We start from the raw sequence: 24,484 nt of genomic DNA, 5'->3' as shown, positions 1-24,484 counted from the left end.
TTAAACATTGATTCCGACAATAGCACACTACAATTTCAATGTATTCTATTTACCATCATGTTGTTTTACCAGCAAAAAGAAAGCCTAATTGACATCTTAGGAATCTAGAAATACTTGGGGAGATGGGGACTTGTGGAAAAACATTTCTAGACTCCTATAAGTTACTTCTATATCTGGGTGGGGAAATTAAAATGGCTTATTTACTCCTTAAAGATTCTGAATTGGGAAAGATGCACAAGTTTTCTGTTTTTTTTCCTACACCCCTCCTAATTCTTATGAAAAGAGGGACAATCTCTAGCTATAAAGGGATTATGTACAATTAGGGTACTGCCTACACGGGTGAGCCCCAATTTCTATCCATCTGACTCTCAAATCCTCTCACCATCCTGTGTTTATTAAGATGATCTCCCCACAGTAAGAACCAAACGTTGTATTAATAACCACATAACACGTATGATGCAGATACTTGGTAAGTGCAATCATTGGTAATAAAACATGGCAGATTTATTCACAAAGCATGGATGTACAAACAAATAAGCAAATCTACATGGCCTCTAAACCAAACAATTTCAGCAAAGAAATAATCTTTCATAAGAAAGTTTTAGTGTAAGTGAAGAATAGTTTGTCTACCCAGAGAAAAACAAAAAACAAAAACAGAATACAGGAAAAAGGAAAGCTCTCAGCACTAAATGTAGGCAACCCCTGATTTTTAACACTTCCACTTGTAACTACCATCTAGATACAAACTGGGCATTTGACCAGTGGTCACCAATAATGAGAATCTATAAATAGATCCACCCTTCTTCACATGGTAATCGTCTCATAATTATATCATTACCATACTCAAATATTTTCTCTTGAAGTCTTCTTTGGTTTCTTACACTTAGTCGCTGTTTATTTCTATTTTTGCACCAATCATACTGAAATTTTGGTTTTCATATAGGTCTTTCCTATTAGACTGTGAACTTCTTGATGTTTCCATTTTCCTGTGTATTCTACATGCCTAACACAGTTCCTGGCACACAGAAAATATATTATAAATATTCTATAGATGAATGAAATGGGTAGTATGTAGAACAGATCAGAAGAGAGAAACATTAGTTAGACAACTACCAATAATCCTTGAGTGAGTAGATAGAAGCATGGGTCTGGGCTGATGAAGAAAGGAATAAACAGACTAATTCGTTCCAAAAGAAAAAAACTGCAAGGATGTGTAAATCAGAAACATTTGATTTTCTTTCTTGTAGCTCAAAATATCTTTTTATGCTAAAAGTTTAGTTAAGAGCTTCTATTTAAAAGGCCTAGAAGCACTGTCACTCCAGAAGCAATGAGCATACCAAGTGCTCAGACCCTGGTTTCTAAACACCATTCCCCACAAAGAAACAATGGTTCTTTAAAGAAATAGTTGACTCCAAACCTGAAGCACAGAAAGAACAATTTGATCATGAGAACACTAGTGTCAGAAAGCAAGGAAATGCCCTAAGACCAGTAGGATCTATCAAAAGGGCCGAGAACCAAGTTAAAGGGGCTCCCACTGACCACATTTAGGACAAGTTGAGTGCTCAAAAAAAAAAAAAAAAAAAAAAACCCTGAGTGTAACATATTGAACAAATACAAAATAATGAATCTATAGTGTTACTTGGGGGGAGGGGGATGAGGAAAAGGGGGTGGAGTGGGAGAGAGGAAAGGAAATCTCTTATTTATAGAAGAATGCCAGTAAATGTGAAGAAAAGACTGATATAGAAAATCACCATTTTGTAACCCCCAATGTAAAAATCAATTTAGGAAAAAATCATCAATGTATGCTAAAGCTATTAGGTGAAAGGCTGTTCAGAAACAGAAAATTCACCTAGTGCCAAAGTATTACCTCACAGACTACTTTGCAAAGCAAAGGGGAAAAGGTATCTCTAAAATGGAAAGATCTGGCTGTCACCACCTTAATTAACTAAGTCATCAAACTTGGCATCATTCAGAATAATAAGACAACTTGATATTATGTGATTCATGAAATAACAGTATGAAATAAACATCATCGCCTATGAAGCACTCTCACCAAAAATGTTTAACCCAATCTAATCAAGCCTCTAGACCAAGGGTTAAGCCTTTTGTCCTGTGGATTCCTTTGGCAGTCTGGTAAAGTCGACAGAACCTTTGCCAGAATAATGTTTATAATGCATAAAATACATAAGATTACAATGGACAATTATATGAAATATAGCTGTCAAACTATCTTCTTAAATTTTAATACAGTAATATTTTTGCTTCTTGATTATGCAAATTTATCCTAATTTCTAAGCAATAAATGAGCATAAATATTTTGAGATAAATTTAATATGATATGAAAACATCTGAAATTTCTCTTGGTGACAAAGTTATAGGTAGTGCTAATACCACTGTGAAAGGTTTCTTACATTCACAATTAAAGGAAATGCTAAAATTCAGTTAAGGTATGGCTGCTCAACCATGGCACCACTGACATTGACATTCTGATCTAGATAATTCTCCCCCTGTACATTGTAGGACCCTTAGATGCATCCTTAGCCTCTATCCACTTGATGCCAATAGCAGCCTCGCACCCAGCTGTGATAACCAAAAATGTCTTCAGACAAAGCCAAATGTCCCTATGTGGGGGAAGAGAGGAGAGAGGACAAAAATCACCTCAGTTGAGAACCACTGAATTAAAATAAAGATGTAATTTTTTCCCCATCCAAAGTGCAGACTCCCTGTATTCTATTCACAGACCCTATAGAGTATGTGAACTGAAGGTTAAGTACCTTTGCTCTAGACCTACCTTCCAGTCTAAGAAAACAGAGGGGAATAGGATAGTGAGATTTAAACCACAACATGGGGAAACAAACAAACTGAGAATGAGACACTCTACAAGAAAACTGGCCTGGAACTTAGATGAATGTCATTTTTAAAAGCTGGGGAAGTATTCTATATTAAAATAAATAAAGAGACAACAACTAAAGGCAATACGCAAGCCTTGACAGGATGCTGGTTAAAAAAGAAAAAAATACCTCTAATACACTCTTGGAACAATTGGGAAATTTTGAATATGGATTGGATGTTATATGAGATTTTGGAATTATTATTAATTTTCTTAAGTGGATTGATGGTATTGAGATTATGGGAAAATGTCCTTATACTCAGGACATGAACAATAAAGTATTCAGGAATGAAACATGATGCCACCTACAACTTACTTTCAAATGATTCGGCAAAAAATACACACAGATAAACAAATACAGCAAAATGTTAAAAATGGTTTATCTAAGTCAAGTACATATGACTCTAACATGTTCTATTCTTTCACTTTTCTGTATGTTTTGTAGTCTTCACAATAAAAAGTTGGGGGAAAGAAACTATATTTTTCAAACATTAAATAGATAAATAATGCAAAATATAAATATCAGAGAGACGGAAAAATATTAAATTTGTAACTGTTAATCTGCCTGAAGATGGCATTCTTGTACAACTTCAAATATGGAGGAAAGAAAATCAATAAATTTCAATCAAGTTTTAATGCTGCAGAAGAATACCATATATAGAAACTAATTCCTCAGAAGCTGAATGAGAAGGCAGCTGAGATGGACATTTACCACAGGCATTACCCAGATACTGTGTAGAAATCTCTTCCCTTTCTTCTACACCATAATGTTAGCTGCTTACAGAGAACAATGATATTACAAAATCATTTACAGCCAACTCTGAACTACCTATGAAATTGCCTATTACAGGTAAAGTAATAGCAAAAGTCTATTTTTTCACCCTCTACCAAAGTGGTTAACACAGATATACTAAATAATCATTTTACTTCCCTTCTATTCTTCACAAGTGATACCCTACTTTATAAAACCTAAACTTGCCTGCCCTCTATCGACCTTCTATCATAATGTGGTCCTCTAACTGGTCTCTCTGCTTTCAGTTTAGACCATTCTGCACATTGCTTTAGGATTAACCTTATAGAATGTTTTCATTCTGTCATACTTCAGCTCAAAAACCTTTGCTTTCATTTGGAAAGTTATTCATTACTTTCCAAACAAGTGCCAAGTTTTACAAGCTGGTACTCAAGGATTTCCACAATCTGATGTTTACCTTCCTTTCTAGCCTGATTTCCTATTACCCATGGATAATCTCTATTCTGGATAGGGTGGTCTAATTGTCCCTCTAATCCATCACACTATCAAGGCTTCCTTGGCTTTGTTAAGGCTGTGTCCTTCCTAGAATATTCATACCATCCTTCTACCTATCCAATGCCCCTTCTTCCTTCAAAGGTCATTTCAAATTTCATTTCTAGATTACATATATTAAGAAAACAAATATACAAACACTCCAAAATATGAACAAAAATAACCTCAGCATTATTTTTAAGAGTGAAAAAGCTGAAGCAAACTCCTAAATAAGAAGGAATTGGTTATTTAATAAGCTATAGTATAGCAAATGGATTACACTGTCATTAAAAATAGGATTGCAGACTTCACATCCACTAGGATGGTTACTATCCAAAAAAACAAAAAACAAAACCAACCAACCAAACATCATCAACAACAACAACAAGTGTTGGCAAGGATGTGGAGGTACTAGAAGCCTTATGCACTGTTGGTGGGAAGTAAAATGGTGCAGCCATTTCAGAAAACAGCATGGCAATTCCTCAAAAAAGTAAAACTAGAACTACCATATGATGCAGCCATTCCACTTCTGTGTATATACCCAAAAGAACCGAAAGCAGGGTCTTGAGGAGTCATTTGTACATCCATGTAATAGCAACATTATTCATAATAGCCAAGAGGTAGAAGCAACCCAAGTGTTCACTAACGGATGAATGGATAAACAAATGTGGTATATATGCACAATGGAGTATTATATTCAGCCTTAAAAAAAGAAGAAAATTCTGACATTTGCTATAGCATGGATGAACCTTGACAACGTTATGCTAAGTGAAATAAGCCAATCACAAAAAGACAAATACTGTATGATTCCACTTACATGAGGAACATAAGCAGTGAAATTCACTGAGACCGAAAGTAGAATGTGGTTGTCAGGGGCCAGGGGAGGGAAAACAGGGAGTTGTTGAATGGATTATACTTAAAAATGGTTAAGATGATAAATATTATCTTATACATATTTTTTACCACAATTAAAAATTTTTTGAAATACGATTGCAAAATATTTAATAACACAAAAATGTTTAACATCTATTGTTAAGTGGAAACAGTTTTCAAAGTAGTATGTCCGTATGATCCCAATTTTCTAATTTAAAATAAGCATACATATTTCCAAAAAAAATATTGCACGGACATATACCACAATATTAACAATGGTTACCGCCAAATGACAAAATTATAAGAAATTTTTATTTGTTTGTGCTTTTTTGGAACTTTCCAAATGTTTTCCTATGAAAACTTATTACTTTATATGTATTAGTCAGGGTTCTCCAGAGAAACAGACCCAATAGGATATTTATAAGAGAGTTATTCAAGGAATTGGCTCACCACCCAGTTGTGGAGGCCAAGAAGTCCCACAATCTGCCTTCTGCAAGCTGGAGAACCAGGAAAGCCAATGGTATAATTCAGTTCGAGGCCAAAGGCCTGAACTACAGGCGGCTGCTGGTATTAAGACCCGGAGTCCAAATGCCTAGAACCAAGAGCTCTGATGTATGAGGGCCAGATAATTCGAATGTCCCAGCTCAAGAGGAGAGAACAAATTCACCCTTCCTTTGCTTTTTTTGTTTTATTCAGGTCTTCAAAGGATTAGATGATGATGATGCCTGCTCACACTGGCAAGGGCACATCTCTTTACTCAGTCTACTGAATTAAATGCTAATTTCATCCAGAAACACCCTCAAAGACACACTTAGAAATAATGTTTTACCATCAATAGTGGGCATCCCTTAGTCTAGCCAAGTTGACACATAAGATTAACTATGACACTTTATTAATCAGGAACGATGCTATTATTAAACTGCAAAAGTTCAGTTTCAGCCTTATACCTACCTCCACTATGAATCTTTCTAATGACTATAATCCTCAGAAAACTAGCTTTCCTTTGAAGTTGGAATACTTACGATCTATATCAGCAATTTACAAACTTTTTTGATCCTGTATCCCAACAGTTAAAAAAATTTTAAGCAATCATCATTTACAAATTATATAGGGTACAACTGTATTAATGCAGGTAATATAAAATTGTGCTAAATGGAACTTTTTTAAAGATAGAGAGAAAAGGCTTTTAAAAATAATCTAGTTTATTAATTAATGGCAAAAAGTATCTTTTTACTCTATGTTTAATCGATAGCGATGTGATTTCACTATACCTCATTATTATTAAAAATCTTGATTTAAACTTTATGAAATGGTGATTCAAAGGTTTGGCTCTAAGTTCAATTTATTTTTATACCTGGCTTTTAATGCCTGTTATAGAAAATTTAAAAAGATACTCACAAATGTATGTAGAAACAAATGGAAGAAATCACTAATCACACTTCCTAAACTCTCTATTTTGAGATTTTTAAAACAGGGTAGAAAACTCCAGTCTGGGTTTTTAAAGAGTTCATCATTTAACAAAATAACATAATGATAGAATATTTCTAAACATCTGTTTTCAAAACAGATTTACCATAGCTTGAGTGTTTCTAGAAGATCAACTACTATTATACATTTTTTTATTCATTATTTTAAAATAAAAACAAACAAAAACACCCTGTGGAAACAGATTTAATGTGTGCGTCTGTCTGTCTGTCTCTCTGTGTTTTGTGTTTTGTGTCTGTGTGTTTCACTATCTGGTTAAATATTACTGTCAGTCACATGCCATTTCTGAAAAGATCAGCAAATTTGGAATGCTTTTTCTTATTAAAAAAAACACAAAACATACATAACATAGTCTTAAGTTTGACGGCTATTTTGAGTACTTTTATGTATGGAAGAGCTTGTACTAAGAGTAGGAGAATCCAACTCTGTGCTTTGTTTATTTGTGGTTCCATTGTTAGTATTCATCCAAGATGTGATTTCTCTTCAGGAATCATTTTAGGTTAATTAAACATTTTATAAGAGTTGGTTTAGTTAAAACTAGATAGCATAATTTGTAAACCCAATTAACTATTCATGTAAGGCTATTACATCACAAGGATGAACTAAGTGAAGGATACCACTCTTAAGCCCTTGAGCTTACTCATTTATCTGTAATTTGACTATCTGATAAATAAACATACAGACTGATTGAAGATGCTGGTATCAATCCTCATAATAAATATTAGTAAAGGTTCATTTCTTTTTTCTTTAGATAAAAAATGAATATTCCTTAAGCTGGGTGGAATCTTACAAGGGAGTTTAGACTTAATCCACAAGACTGTAGTGAGTCATTATAGACTTAAGACATGAGTGTTGAATAGATCACTCTAGGAGAGTATTAGTGAGGAGGGCCAAGTATAGAACCTAGGAGGACTCCAACATTTCTGAAGAAAGAAATGAAAGAAAGATATAAAGAAAAGCTTGTGATAAAGACGAGAAGGAACATCCAAGAAGGTGGGAGAAAAACCAGGGAAGAAAAATGAGCTCAGAATTGGCAAATAAAACACTAAGGAAAAAACCTCCTTTAGATTTGGAAATTAGGAAGTGACCACATCACATTGGGAAGCAATATCAAGTCCAATACAGGGGGTGGAAGCAGAATGCAGAGGTTAGAGTGAAATAGGTAAGGAAATTAACACACAATGGCTATTGTTTCAAGAGACTCAATTATGAGATTACAAAACAGAATATATAGTACAATCTCATTTTGATATAAAAACTTTATATAGCTATATATAATATATGAAAAGGTATACGACAAAATGTTAACGGTGGTTATATAATAGGCTTTTCCTGACCACAGTATCTAAGCACATCCTCCCCTTACTCTATACCCCATCCAACACACATATCCCTGTTATTCTCTACTAGTAGCATTATGGTTTGTGTACTTCATAGTACTTTCTCAAATTATAACTATTTATTTACCTGCTTATTTCCTGTCTCTCTCTCTACATCATAAAATTATATTTGTTTCATTCATCTTCCTATACCACACCCAGCACAGATGAATGTTGGATGAATGAATGAATGACTCTCATGGAAAAAGAGGTAAGCACACACAAGCCACTAACAATGTCTCATGTAAGTTCATGTGTATTCAAAACAATCTAAAAACCTAAGTCGAAAATATGCTACCTTGTTTGTATAACATTACCTAACTTTCTAATATTTGATTCTAGATTTCTACCTTTCCTGTAACACAGTATAATATATTGGTTAAGAAAACTGGCCATAAAGTGAGTTAGATCTCTGTCATTTATTAGTTGTGTGACCTCTGACAACTTTCTTACATTCCTCTCAGTTTCCTTGTTTATAAAATGGGACAGCAACAGTGTCTTCCTCATAGGAATGTAGTAACATTTAAATGAAATATAATTTACATAATCTATGTACTTGGCACATAGTAGACATTCAATAAATAATTGCAACTACTACTATTTATCATTATAAACATCTTAAGCCTTAACATTTGGACTGTGCCGTACAAAGTTTTAAAATAAATTTAAACTTTAGGCTTCCAAGCCTCCTCTATTGGTGTCCCTTGCTTGAGTGCCCCTAGTTTGGGTTGGGTGGGGGGAAGCAAACCAATATGGGCATATATAATTTACTGTCAGAAAAGTAGTCAAAGCATAGAACAGTGGTCCTCAAAGCCATGCCAGTAAAAGGAAAGAAAAAAGAGTAGTGGAAAATGATGATGAAGCTAGAATAAATAGTAGCCTAAAACAGAAGCAATTTTTGATAAAAACTGTGTTTGTGAGAGAGAAGAGGGATGATGAGGCAGAGAAGCTAGAAATAATGCTTTGGAAGACATTTGAATAAAGGTCAAAATTCAATCCATGGGAGTAGAGTGGATGAGATAAAAATTACAATCTCTGAGTTGGATGGGACTTTCAGAGATCATCTGGCTCAACTTTCTACCTAATATATGAATCCCTTCTACAAGGGGTCTTTCTGCCTCCACTTGAAAACATTCAGTAATAGAGAACTGACTACTTCAAAAGCAGATTATTACTACAAAACAACTATAATTGTTTTAGGAAAAAAATTCTCTCTTGTAGTAAACAGAATCCTGCTTCCCTGAATTTTGCATCACCGTTCCTAGTTCAATTACATTACAGAAATAATAGGGTAAATAATTCTAGTCGCAGGAAAGTAATATTACAAAGGAAGAAAGTGCAGAAAAAGAGGGCCAATGAGAGCTCAGAGCAAGGGGTGGGGCAAATACATGTAAGAGGTAAGGAAGAAAGCAATCAGAAAAACCATCCTACAGAAGCCAAAGGAGAAGTGTCCAGGAAGAAAGTGTGAAAAGTAGTGTCAACATTCTGCAGACAGAGAGGTCAAGAAGGTTATTAACTTCAGAAAGGATACTGGATTAGAACAGTCTTAGGACAGTGTTTGGGGCAGAAGCCATACCACAAGAGGTTAAGTAAGTGATGAAGTAACAAATGTAACAATATCAACATATTTTTGGTGATGAAAGAAAAGCGATTAGAGTTGAGCAAGAATTATTTAGGCCATGGGAGACTGGAGCACATTTATAGGCAAACAGCAAGAAATCAACTGAAGGGTGAGATTAAAAGAAACAAGAAAAAGTGGTGGAGAAAGGAGATGAGAGAGAAAGAAGAGTTAGAAACTCATGGGAATGGGATGGGGTGGAGAGGAGGAAGCAGAAAAAAAGATACAGAATCATACCCAGAGACTATGAGGCACATTGGGCTATGCCCCACCTTGAGAAAAACAGGACTTTGTCAGGCAGCAGTAAGAAAATGAACAAGCTGATCCAGAAACGTTGCCTTCCATCCTACTCTTCTGCCTAATGCCCTTATCCATGATGGGCAGGCAGATCAGCTGGGACTTAGGTGAACCTGGATTGCCTCACTCCTACCACTAGTTCTGAAAATTCTCTGAAGTCCTAAGATCAAGAGTGCAATGAAAATACGTTATCTATGAAATAAGGAAGGATGGCAGAGGAGAGGGAAGCAACAGAAAGACAATAATAAGATGAATTACATCATTACTAATATTTGACTAAACGCTACACGGTTCATAATTGCTTGCTTTATTCAGATTATTTTGTTGGTCTTCCTGACAACCTAGCAAGAAAAACATTTCTGAGTGAATCTGTGAATGAATGAATCATTGATCCCTACAATGTGGATAGAGAAATAGGTTCAAGAGTAACTTGGCTTCAAACCATTTAGCTACTTAGTTGTGAAGATGCGACTTGCATTCAGATCTTCTGATTCAAAATTCCATGCTTCTGTCACCAAACCACACTGCCTCTCCGAAGAGAGAAAAAAAACCCCAAAAACCTATGTTTTTCATTACTGCCTCCCATCCATTTCAGGCACCCAGTGCTCTACTTTTCTGTCTTCTTTTTCTCCTTATCAGATCAATTACTGATCCAATGACAATTATTTAGAAGAACAAGTCCATCTTGTTGGGGTTTTTTTTAAGATTTTTTTTGATGTGGACCATTTCTTTTAAAGCCTTTATTGAATTTGTTACAATATTGCTTCCGTTTTATGTTTTGGTTTTTTGGCCGTGAGGCATGTGGGATCTTAGCTCCCCAACCAGGGATCAAACCTGCACCCCCTGTGTTGAAAGATGAAGTCTTAATCACTGAACCGCCAGGGAAGTCCCCTATGTCCATCTTGTATTAAAAATAAATGATAGCTGGGCTTCCCTGGTGGCGCAGTGGTTGAGAATCTGCCTGCTAATGCAGGGGACACGGGTTCGAGCCCTGGTCTGGGAAGATCCCACATGCCGCGGAGCAACTAGGCCCGTGAGCCACAACTACTGAGCCTGCGCATCTGGAGCCTGTGCTCCGCAACAAGAGAGGCCGCGATAGTGAAGAGGCCCGCGCACCGCGATGAAGAGTGGCCCCCGCTTGCGGCAACTAGAGAAAGCCCTCGCACAGAAACGAAGACCCAACACAGCCAAAAATAAATATAAAAATAAATAAATAAGATTATAATAAAAAAATAAAAATAAATGATAGCAATAATTAACATCTGATTGTGATCATTTCTTAAAGACTATTTTTTAGGGCAGTTTTAGGTTCAAATAATTTTATAAGACTGGGACTGCTAGAAAATTATTACTCAAGGAAAAAGACACTTTTCATCAGTATAATTTACTATTTTTGTTAACAAAAGGATAATTCCTGAACTGCAATGAGGGATAAATACGCTACTATGGGCCATCAAGATGAGAAGACAAGTACTTATTTATATGATAGCATTAATTTGTTAGTATTTCTTGAAAGCCCAAATCTTTAGGTTTAAATTTTAGCTTCAGTATTAAGATAATTGGAAGCAATAATGTATATGATATACAATTTTTTAACATTTTAAGTACTTTAAAAATTACGATTAAACTAGATTCTGTCAGATGATAAATCTTATATAGTGGAGAAGTTTATTATTTGTGTCTTAGCTGTATGAAAGAAGCTTAACTATACCATTTACCAGAAATTGGCTCTTAAAATTCCAAAAATGTGGCAAGTGCTTTTTTTTTTTTTTACTTATATTTCCCAACACATGTGCATGCTCACATACAGATGCACATACAACATACAGATGCACATACAAACATTCAATAAGTAAAGGGAAAAATCACCTCAATAATCACATAAGAAAGATCTTTTTAAAGCCCTCAGAATGTGTACTAACACTATACAGGTTTGTGATTTGTTAAAAATAGATCTAAATTCACCAAGTAAGCAAGATAACTTCATGATCAGTCTTCAGAATAGTTCTTAGAATTTAAAAATTTCCTATAAATAAAATGACTTACAGATCTCTTTGTTACTCACATCACTCTGTTATTGGTCAAGTCAGTCATACAATCAACTGGGTCATTCCATCACTGGATGACTTGAATAATTTTTTTTTTTTATACAGCAGGTTCTTATTAGTTATCATTTTATACACATCAGTGTATACATGTCAATCTCAACCTCCCAATTCATCACACCACCCCCCCCCACCCCCCACCGCTTTCCCCACTTGGTGTCCATACATTTGTTCTCTACATCTGTCTCAATTTCTGTCCTGCAAACCGGTTCATCTGTACCATTTTTCTAGGTTCCACATATATGCGTTAATATACGATATTTGTTTTTCCTTTCTGACTTACTTCACTCTGTATGACAGTCTCTAGATCCATCCAGTCTCAACAAATGACCCAATTTCGTTCCTTTTTATGGCTGAGTAATATTCCATTGTATATATATACCACAACTTCTTTATCCATTCATCTGTCAATGGGCATTTAGGTTGCTTCCATGACCTGGCTATTGTAAATAGTGCTGCAATGAACATTGGGGTGCATGTGTCTTTTTGAATTACGGTTTTCTCTGGGTATATGCCCAGTAGTGGGATTGTTGGATCATATGGTAATTCTATTTTTAGTTTTTTAAGGACCCTCCATACTGTTCTCCATAGTGGCTGTATCAATTTACATTCCCACCAACAGTGCAAGAGGATTCTCTTTTCTCCACACCCTCTCCAGCATTTGTTGTTTGTAGATTTTCTGATGATGCCCATTCTAACTGGTGTGAGGTGATACCTCATTGTAGTTTTGATTTGCATTTCTCTAATAATTAGTGATGTTGAGCAGCTTTTCATGTGCTTCGTGGCCGTCTGTATGTCTTCTTTGGAGAAATGTCTATTTAGGTCTTCTGCCCATTTTTGGATTGGGTTGTTTGTTTTTTTAATATTGAGCTGCATGAGCTGTTTATATATTTTGGAGATTAATCCTTTGTCCATTGATTCGTTTGGAAATATTTTCTCCCATTCTGAGGGTTGTCTTTTCGTCTTGTTTATGGTTTCCTTTGCTGTGCAAAAGCTTTGAAGTTTCATTAGGTCCCATTTGTTTATTTTTGTTTTTATTTCCATTACTCTAGGAGGTGGATCAAAAAAGATCTGGCTATGATTTATGTCAAGCAAGTGCTTCTTAAAATATGACATATTTGAGATATTTTAAATTACTATGATTAAAAAATAATCTCTACTAACTTCCATCACATCGATCTTTGGTTGGACATTACAGTGTGGTTTTTTTTTTCTTGCATATATCAGTATTTCTAAATTGGGGGAAATCAAGTTGAAGCTAAAGGAACACAGAAAATAAGAACAAAGTTGTGCGAATCTAATTTGCTTTTTCCTTACATTCCCATTTGACATGTATGAGACCCTGGGCCTTGTAGGAAACTCTGAATACAGGTGTTTCCTGAAGTTCCTTATTTACTTTTGATTTAGTGACAAGAAGGAACAGTAAGAGAGAAATTTGGCCAGAAGGATAAAAAGTATAAATATTTGTAATATTAAATTTACATATTTTTAAATGGCTATAAGTACTATTTCACGGGTGACATTCTTATCAGGAATAAAATCAGAAATATCCTCAAAAAACAACATAAATATATTTTAAAAATCTAGATGTTATTAAAAATAAAAACAATGTCTTTTTTCCCCAGCACTCATCAGAGACTTAATACACTAAAATAACATACTATAGCAGCCGCTGAAATTAATGAAGTGTTCACAGGCCTGGAACTGAATGATAAAACTGTACTGTGAAAAAAATCTGTCTCTAGCATGTAAAAAATTGAATGAAGTCAAAATATAACTTGGATGCTTTATTATACTCATTTAGGGCACTGATATTACTGTATTACTAGTGAAATTTTTGTCAAAGTGAATCAGATGAGAATACTGGTATTCTGTTCTTGGTGTCTTGACCAAAGATTAACAAATAAATCCTAAAATCACTCATTCAAAGTTACTGGAGGATACAAAAGTCTTAAATATGTAAACCAGTAGATACTTATTAACATGTCTACAAAAAGAGTAAACTTAAAAGAAAATCTGGGGGCTCCCCTGGTGGTGCAGTGGTTGAGAGTCTGCCTGCCAATGCAGGGGACACGGGTTCGAGCCCTGGTCTGGGAGGATCTCACATGCCGCGGAGCAGCTGGGCCCGTGAGCCACAATTACTGAGCCTGCGCGTCTGGAGCCTGTGTTCCGCAACAAGAGAGGCCGCGATAGTGAGAGGCCCACGCACCGCGATGAAGAGTGGCCCCCCCTTACCAAAACTAGAGAAGGCCCTTGCGCAGAAACGAAGACCCAACACAGCCATAAAAATAAATTAATTAATTAATTAATTAAAAAAAAAAAAAAAAAGAAAAACTGTATAATCGACCCTACCTTGAAAATAGTTGCTAAGAGAAAATTATATATTAATGTTTTCCTAAGAAGGACAAAAATGACACTAGGATTTATCCACTGTTTTGGGTTATCCCTGCCTTGCTTCTTTCTACAGTAAAAACAATCTAGTGTTAAGTCTATCTTTGTAAATAAAATACATTTTGTATCTAGATCCTTGAAGGGAAGGGTCTTCAAATAATCTAAACAAGTATGTACTCTATAAATGTTAAGTAATAATAAAGATGATGCTTTCAAGAAATTTTCTTTTTAGAGAAAATAAAGCAAAATAGCTAGAAACTCACCTGCAGTGAGTCACTAAGCGGTTCAAGAATGAAAATATTAAATGTTAGTCTGAGGTATAAAGTAAATAACTATAAAGTTTATTAGTACTATAAACCCAAACCAACAATAAATTAGCATTTTAATTAATTACTGCTTGATATTACCTCTATACCTCCTCTCCCCACTGTTTGGGTCTCTTAGACCAGTTCTGCCTCACAAGCTTCTCCACTTAGCTTGGATCTCATGGTCAATTACTTCAACAGTCTCCCTTGCATGTTCAATTCTCTCCTCCCTCATCCATCTTCAATACAATCTGCCTTTGCTTTGTTCCTGGCTGCAGAACACTGCCAGAGAAAATTTATGTAAAACATGCAGATTATACATTTATGAGTTCCAATCTCAGATGAGGCTCTGCTCAGCAGTCCTTTCACTTATTTATCCTCAAGCACTTCTATTTCCCAATCCCCACAGTATTCATAACAAATTTTCATTACTCTCATGTCCCCTAGCTTACCTCCATCAATTTCATGCTCAAAAAGTAAATGTCTACTACATAGCAATAAAAGTCCTCAGATATGACTTCTTCCATCCATATCCAAATGTACCTAATTCTCACCTATACACAACTCCTAACTTTCTGAGGTACAGTATAGGTGTCTACTCTTTTCCAGAGTTAATCCCCCAACCTGCTGTTCTTTTTTTTTTTTTTTTTCCAGCATGTTATGCTTTATTATTTCAAGAAACACAAAAATGCAATTGAAATGCAAAAAAAGATTTGTGCAGTGTATGGAGAAGGGGCTGTGACTGATCGAGCGTTGTCAAAAGTCAACCTGCTGTTCTTGATCTCATCTTTCTGCACTTCATCTGAGACCTTGTTCTATTAATTATTCTCTGACTCTCCTATTGCCAATCTCATCAATCCATCAAAAAAATGTTCAAGTACTAAATTAAAGTTCTTTCCTTCAACTCTATCTATTCAAGCTACTTCTTCTTGCCTCCCCTTCACTGGCAAACCTCTATTTTCTCTCTGGTCTACCACCTTAGTAATCCATCTTCCATCTTCACCACTCACTTGGCTCTGGAAAAGGTGAGGAATGATCTGATTTCTAAATTCAATTGCTTATATTCAGTCTTCATCTAACCTGACCTCAATGCTCTCAAAAATCAATGAAGGTAATAAATGTAGATGGAATGAAAGAATTAGAAAAATCACCCTTTGTAACCTTCCAATGCAATGACTGATTCAAGCAAGGATCATTAATGGATGCTAAAACCATTAGTTTAAAAGACTGTTAGGAACAGGATATTTACATGGCAATGAAGTATCACACTATCAATTATGTATTAAATAGTAGAGATCTGTCAGTTCTCACCTTTACCAAGTGATCAAGATGGGATCACCAACAGGGGACAGCCTGACATTATCTGTCTCCTGATGTGATAAAGTGGTAGGTATATATATCATCTGTGTGGTATTCTTGCCAGAAATATTCTACCAGAATCGAATCATAAAGAAACAGACTAATTCAGAATATGGAAGATACCTGAGGACAAATGCCTCTACTTTTCAAAAGATAAACCCAAGAAGAAAGGGAGACAGTGGGACTAGTCCAGATTGGGGGAGAATAAGAGACATACAAGCCAAATGCAATGCATGAATCTTGACTGAATCTTGCATTAAAGGGAGAAAAAAAGCTATAATTTTGGGACAAATGGGAAAATTTAAGTATGGACTATATGTTGAATAATGTTATCGAGTAATTGTTGACATTCTTAGGTATCATAATGGTATTGTGGTTACGTGAGAGAATGTCCCTGTAACTGGGAGATGCATGCTTAAGTATTAGGAATGAAGCATCATAATATCTACATCCAAAAAAAAAAAAATCTACATCCTGTTTTCAGGTTTGGCAAAGGGGTGTGTGTGTGGTGTCTGCGTGTGTGTATGGTGTGTGTGTGTGTGTGTGTGTGTGTTCGTTCTACTATTCTTTTGACTTTTCTGTGGGTTTAAAATTTTTCAATAATAATAATAATGAACCAATGAAGGCTTACTAAGAACTGAACATAAGTAGAAATGAGTCAGATAGATGAAGGGGAGAAAGGGTGTGATAAGGAGAACCTTTCAGGAATAGTGAACAGTAGTGCAAAGGCTTGGAGGGAAGAGAGAGCCTATTGCCAGAAACCACAAATAATTCAATCTGTCTATTTTAGGGGAACAGGGAGTTGTGGAGAGTCACTAGGCTAGAGAGATAAGTTGGGAAAAGAACTTAAATGAATTTATAAATCTGTTAAAGGAATAAGAAATGTGGGTTTCATCATGAGGAAAGTCACAGAAATAATTGAAGCTGAGGAATGATATAATCAAATTTGCCCTTAAGAAAAATCACTGATTATAGCACTGAGAACGGATTGGAGAAGACTAATACTAGAAGAGACCAAATAGGAAACTTGTAATAATGTAGGTGAGAGATGACAGTAGCCTGAACTCAGATAATGGTAGAGGAGACGGAGAAAACTGGATAGATTCAAGGTCTTTCTCCACTTCTAACCTCTTTTCAGTATTCCATACCCAAATTTGTAACTGCCTACTGGGCATCTTCACCTACAAGTCTCAGAGATACCTAAAATTCAATATATCCAAAACTTAAATTCATTATCTACCATCTTTATCCACCCTCCCCTACCTGCCAAAAACGTATTCCTTCTCTAGCTCAGTTAACAACACCATCTATGTAGTTTACCAAGCTAGAAACACTAGAGCCAACTTAACTCTCTGACCTCTCCACATTCTTCAATGTCTATACCAACTTGAACTGTCCTATGGATTCTACCTTTAAAATTCATCACAAATCCATCCCTTGCTCTCCATTCCAACTGACACTGCTATAGTTTAGGATTTTATTTAGCCAAATTGAAAAACAAAACAAAATAAAAACAAAACAAAACAAACAAGGGCACAAACTTTCTTGACATAACTATTATGATTTCAAAATTTTACTTTATTCACTCCTCATGAGAAAAACATCATAAAATATGATGAATTACCACAATATTCATATACAACCCTTAAAATATGAAGAAAGGCATGAATAGTAAATGAAGACAGAAGGAATTAGTCCCAGCAAGGTAACTGATCCACATAACTATAGCTTACTCTTGATAAGGCTAAAACTTTTTGTATAAGGCACTTATGAAATTTTTAATTCTTAAATTATACATTTTTATGACTTTTCAAACAGCATATTTTGAAAACAAGGTAACCTTTTCTTTATAACTTAATTTCACCATTTTAATAATCAGTTTTATACTGTGTTGTAATAATGATACCCTCAGGTGCTACTGAAGGAAGTCAGTCTGCCCCTAGTTGGAAGAGCTCCAGATTTTGGTGATAATACTAGTTCTTTTACTAGTTTGTTAGCAATATATTCTTAGAACTTCTCTCTTCTCCCTAGAGAGGCTGTCAGCAGTTACTATTCTCTGCCTAGCTTTCTATATTCCTGCTTTGGCACCATCTAATTTGATTCTTCTGAAGCAAGTAACTCTTTTTTTATTAATTGAGGTATAATTGACATATAACATTATATTAGTTTCAGGTACATTAACTAACTCATATAGTATTTTACAGTTGACATAGCATCTTAACACACATTACCTCATTTAATTCTCACAATAACTTTATAATACAGGAATTATCACTATTCCTACTTTATAGATGAGAAAACTGAGGCTCAGAAAGATTGAGTAATTTATCTAAAGTCATAAGGCTGGTAAATAGCAAAAGTGATTCCAACTTTTCAATCTTTTCTTCTTTCATCACCACATTAAGCTTGTTATAAAGAAATTAGAGTCAAAAGGGGCCCATAAGAAAAAAAAAAAGATGAGATTCATGTACAAGCTTTGAATTTTTCTGCATCACAACATACACTATTAATTAATTAAAACACTTCAGCTTACTTCTCTCCTTTCTTCGCAGTTGAAGCTACCAGGAAAAGAAATCTAGATAGAGAAAATACTATTTATCTATTTCCAATTTCAAAAACCTATGCACCAGTAACGAACAATTCAAAACATAATAGTTCAAATCTGCAGTAAAGTAAGGCTGTCATTTTCAGGAAAAAATTTTTTTACTTCAGATTTGAAGACAACTAAACAGACTAAAGAATATCTGCATTATGTCACAGATTTCCTTTTAATTTTCCCTCAACCGCCTCCCCCTGCAAAGAGAGAGAATTGCTAGAGGACCTAAAGTTTAATCTAACCCACCAAACAATGCCCACTGAAAATATTTTCCAATCTGGTGGGAGTCAAGAACATTTGCTCAGGCCCTTACCAGAATCACACAAACCACAGGATTAGAACATTACTGATATGTAGGGTCAGATAATTCTTTGTTGTGTGTGTGGGGTAGGGTGGAGTAGGACATGTCCTGTGCATCCTAGGATATTTAGCAATAGCACCCTACCCTCAGTTGTGACAATGAAAAATGTCTTCAGACACTGCCAAACGTTCCTTAGAGGGCAAAACTGCCCCTATTTGAGTACCACTGGTTTAGATGTTAGGGTCCTGGGTCTTTGAAAAAGGAGGCCTCCAACCAGCCCTGTATAATTTTTAAAAATTAATTTTGTTTTTAAAATTTGGAGTTTTAAAAATAAGATGGTAATAGTACAAGAAAATAGCTAAATAATATATATGCCATCCTCCTTTAGGTTAAAGCATTTTAGAGGATTTTGTAACATGAATCGCATCTACTGTCACCTCTTCCCCTCCATCCCAAAGTTGGGGAATGTCCAGTTCTCTCCCTACTCTGCTAGTAAAATGTCAAATACTTACATACATATATACACACATACTTATATATACATAGGATCTAAACAGTTCTAACTTGCAAATCTCCATTTCTTGCCTTACACTGTCACATTGTGGTTCTTGAGCCATGCATTCTAGAGATTCAACCTTCCACTCTTCAGATTTCCTCATCTGGTTCCTGCCATCTATTTGCGAAGCAATCAGGAAGTAAGCTGATGACCTTTTAGATCTTTTCCAGCCCTAATATCCAATGGCAAAAATACTCCTTCAACTTTTACTTACTGACTCCCAGCTGACTAAACCGCCTCCTGAGATCACTTAAGTCATTCATCCTAACTTTTTTCTTTCTCCACTCTATAGTAATCCATGAAGAATACAACCAAACAGTATATCAACTGTTTAAAACATCACTTATTAATACCAGTGATCAGTTGATTATTTCCTGTCTAAAACTATTTTAAACACGGAAATTAATCTTAAAAGAAAAACTTTTCAGGGAGCTGATACTATTTATGAGTGAACCACCATTCACTCATTGAGAGGGAAAGTATATTAGTGGTTGCCTCGGTCTGGGGCTGGGGTGGGGAGTTTCTTTTTGGGGTGATGAAAATATTCTAAAACTAGATTATGGTGATGGTTACACAACTATGTAAATATAGTAAAAATGGAGGAATTTAGCACTTTAAATAAGTGTACTTTTACTCAATAAAGTATGTAAAAAGCTAAAAGCAGGAAAATAATTTTAATCAACTTTTACTGATAGGAAAGGAATGTGATTAAGAGCAAATTCTGCAGTTTGCCATTTCAAGAGTTATGTAAGATTTGATTTTAATTCTGACATAAAAACTTAATACCTATTCAAAAATAAACTTTAACTTTTCCAGAAAACAAACATATGCAAATTTAATCATCTTTTCTTAGTAAACTTTGGATAATTTAAAAGCAACGGAAAACACTTCAGAAAGCCCAGTGTTAGAGTAACAATACCTCTCCAAGACCAAAATATATTAATATCATCAACAAGAAAATGTGAAGTCTTTATAGTTTTGTAATGCATTCTTTATAAAGAAAACCATAAAACATTTATTTCTTTTAAAAGTGATCCTCAGATTGTAATGTCTGTCCTGATAGTGCAATAATTCTGAAATTAACAGAGCATAATTTTAAAACAGCCAAATCACAATAAAATCGCAAACATCTAATCCCTCAAACCACAACTATCAATCGCCCAAAATTTGCACACATTGATCATTTTTACCAAAACCTATCATAAGCAATGATGACCACTATGAACAATCAAGTAATACCTATTTCTAGGAAATCAGACTCTGCAATACAAATACAGTCAAACAAACAAATCCCATCATTCCATCTGTTCTATCATAACTGCTTAGAAGTCATTAAGGCTCTGAAGGTACTTTTCCAACTAGAACACTTCATCAGATATAAAAGTCAACCTGACTGTCCATCAAAATCTGCAGTTTAAGTTACCACAATAACACATATCTCAGTATACTATCATGACATCACTTGCCTTGTAAGCATTTACTCTTAAGATTGCCCTGGGGTTTGACAAATCAGATATAGAACCAATTAAAAGCAAAACACAAAAACATTCCAATATAATTCTTCGAAAGTAAGGAGAGCCCCAATAAAGACCAAAATAAAGCTGGTGAAAGGGGAACTTTAAAAAATATTGCATCCCGGGTCAACCAAAATTCTAAAAATACCATCCCGAACTCAGTACACGGACAGACCAAGTGGTTAATTATAATGGGCAGGCAAAAGTTCCCTTGTCAACGACAGGAGGGCAGGGAAGGCCTGCCTTTGTACCAGTGCAGAGATGGAAAGACACATAACTGAAGAAAAATTAATTAATTGAACAAATGATTGCGACCTAAATTGCCAAACTGCAAAACATCGAATTATTTTCTGGGCTGGCTTTCGCCAGGAGGAGAAAATGAGTTTTTTAATTTAAATTATTCCAGTAGGATCAAAAAGGGGTAAGGGCCCGGCTAGAAAAAGAAAGGGAAAGTTTGGGGGCAGCGTCTAAGGCGGGTGGTGGAGGTTCCACAGCCCGGATCCCCGAGAGGGGAGAGAGGGGTGAGAGCGGCGTCGCGGCCGCGGGCTGGAGGCGAAGAGCACAGCTGCCGGCCCCGATCCCGGAGGGAGAGTAAGAAGGAAGAGGAGGTGGTGGTGGCCGGGAAGAATGGAAGCTTCGGCGCTGGTCAGTTGTGACCGAAACTCCGCCGGCTCCGGCAGGGGAGGAGACAGAGGGGGTGGGGTCTCGGTCCTCCCTCTACAGGAGGTCGGGGTGAGGGTGGGCCGCGAAGCGCTGGGGGCCGCGTGCGGCCGGCCCGACACCTACCTGCGGGTCCCGGGCAGCAGCCCCAGAGCGAGGCCTAGTGCATCGCCGCCGCCTCCAACCCTCCACGTCGCGCCGAGGCTGCTGCTCCGCGGCCGCCGCCGCCCGGAGCCTGGCTGGGCCCGAGCCCGGCTTCCCGCCCCCGCCCCGCGCCGGCTGGCTAGTCGGCTGGGGGAGCACAGGGCCGCCCTCTCGAGCCCAGCTCCGCTCGGGGGTGAGAGGCGGCAGCGGCGGCTCCCTCACGTCTCTCCCGGGTGTCCTGTCAGCCAGCAGTTTCCCCCGGGTCCGCAGCGCCGCCTCCGCCGCTCCTGCCACCGCCTCTCCCACATCCCCGGCCTCCAGAGGAGCCGCCGCCGCCGCCGCCGCGCCGCGACCACTACCCTAGCGCTTCTGCTCCCTGCTCCACTGCTTCCCCTCACCCCGCCCGCCCGCCTGCCCGCCCGCCTGCCCGCCTGCCCGCCTGCCTCGGCCCGGCTAGGTCCGGGGAGACAGTGTCCGAGGCCGCAGTGAGGCCGCCGCAGCCCCCAGCCCACAATCCACCGCGCGGCTCCGCCGGGGCGGGAGGCCGCGGCCCGGACCGGGAGTAGCTCTCGCCGCCTCAGGAGAGGGCCGGGGCCGGCGCTGGCGCCGCCGGCGTTCCCCCGGAGCGGGGAATACCCCGCGCGGCGGCTTGGCGCCTCCTCTAATCTCTTCTAATAGTCCTCCAGGCAAAGAGAGAAACCCACGCTGAACTCGACTTTTCCCCACGACCCTTCCCCCACCCCGAGGCGCTCTCGGCGGCAGCCAGGTGCCGCCTGCCGCCTTCCCAGGGACGGTCCGCGACCCCTCAGGGTGGCCTTCGCCCACCCTCCAGACCAACTGACTCCAAACATCCCTCAACCACCCAGCGCCTATTAAAGGAGATACCTCCACAACATTCCACCTCTCCTTTCACCCCCTCCAAAGTGAAGGCTGCTCAGAATTTCCCAGTTAAGTGTCCTTTGAAAGGTTTAAGGTCACCCCCTCCCCAACAATCCCCTGGACGCTGGAAACAGTGCATTGTCTCTCTCTCGAGGCCTTCCCTCACCAAGTTCTTCTCCTAATTTTTCCCCTAGTTCCAGGTCTTCCTCCCAGGCACCTATCAAACTTCTCTGGCACTGAAATCAGTTATTCCTGCTATTTGACTGAGATGCTTGAAGTGTGTGTATATTATTAATACCTCCTCCCTGTGATTCTCAACAGTAATCCAATTTAGCCGGGTTTCAGGGGGCTGGTGATCTTAATCCAATAAAATACAATCCACAAGAAAGGGAATGTCTTAGGATATTTTTTAAAAGAGAGGAAAGGGCCATTTGAGTGCTTATGTCTTAATTTTAGGAAGATTTCTTTCAATTTTGAAATTATTTCTTTGCCTAAAAATATCAAAGTTTCAGGCATTTATAAGTCACTTGGTGTGTTTTAACAAATCAAAAGTGAAAATATAAGTCTTACCTTTAGGGATTGAAAAAAAAAATGTTCCAAATTTCACTTCTAAGAAGTCACTTCGAAAACTGCAAACATAACTCTTTGTGAAATAATAATTCACACACTAAGGAGCTCAAGTTGGGGGAAGGGAAGGACAAAAGAGAAGGAAGCAACAAAAATAGCTGAGAGGAAATTCTTACAGTATGTTTTTCAAATTCAATTCTCTACAGTTTTGTAATAAGGAGAATGAGACTATCAATCTCCAATATGAACTAAATTTAACTTGAAAATTAGAAATCCTCCTAAATCCCCAATCTCATATAAAACCAGATGAGTTTACATTATGAACATATCAAGGAAAGACTCACCAAATTTCATCAAAGGCCAGAAAGGAAAATAATTCACTTTAAATCTAGAATCAGTTCACAGATTATACTAAGAAATACAGCAGGTTCCTATATTTTGGAACCACATCAGGAAATCAACAATAGTTCAAAAGCTGCCTTAAACCTGGCAGTTTGGCCTTTTAAAAAATATTTGCATTTATACCCCACCTTGTTTCAAAGAGATTCCAAGTTGCTGTAGTTGGCACTTGGGTTAGACAATAGCCATGAAGTATCTCCCAGACACTAGAAGAAGACAGACTGGTTTGCTTTCCTCATTATCCATCTGTAGATAACATACCATAGGAAGAAAGTACACACTGAGTATTGCACTTAGTTCTTTCAGGGATCCAGCATGATTTGATTTTTACTTTTCCACAGAACAGTTCATAATCATGAATCTAAATGTAAAAGTAAATGCTAATGATCAGGTTTGCCAAAAATAAAACAAAACAAAAAACTTAACTGGACAAGTAATTTAATTTAGAAGTAGATAAATTTCAAATTAATTAATATGTTCACTTGTTATCCCTTGAATCATTTCAGTATTAAAAAGAAAAGCCAATGGTGGTGTGATGAATTGGGTGATTGGGATTGACATGTATACACTGATGTGTATAAAACTGATGACTAATAAGAACCTGCTGTATAAAAAAATAAATAAAATTAAATTAAAAAATTTAAAAAAAAACGACAAACCGAAAATAAATATGCAGAGATATATTATTAGTGTTAATTTCCAGGAAGCACAGATCACAGAAAATTAAGGAAAAAATGGATAGAAATAATCATTGCCCTCAAAAAAAAGCAAATATGAAGACAATATTTAGCTACCCTATTACTAACGGTGTATCTAGCATAATCTTTATTAAACCTGTTGAGAATTATGAATGGTGATAGTCATCAGGGTAATATATTCTCACT

At 37.0% G+C, this 24,484-nt stretch overlaps 1 protein-coding gene across 3 annotated transcripts in view; it reads right to left on the bottom strand.

Annotated features, from left to right (window-relative positions):
• The window catches only part of VPS54 (VPS54 subunit of GARP complex), a 94,618-nt gene extending 72,456 nt beyond the window's left edge, over positions 1-22,162 (bottom strand). For all 3 annotated transcript variants that reach the window (XR_009506544.1, XM_059943224.1, XM_059943225.1), the window contains exon 1: positions 21,738-22,162. The gene's annotated coding sequence lies outside the window, so the exon portion shown is untranslated. The remainder of the gene's footprint in view (positions 1-21,737) is intronic.
• Positions 22,163-24,484: the final 2,322 nt, after the last annotated feature.

The sequence above is a fragment of the Balaenoptera ricei genome, chromosome 13 (genome assembly GCF_028023285.1).
Source record: "Balaenoptera ricei isolate mBalRic1 chromosome 13, mBalRic1.hap2, whole genome shotgun sequence".
NCBI lineage: Eukaryota > Metazoa > Chordata > Mammalia > Artiodactyla > Balaenopteridae > Balaenoptera > Balaenoptera ricei.
Note: the sequence above shows the minus strand (reverse complement) of the source record. Positions and strands in the feature narration are given on the sequence as shown.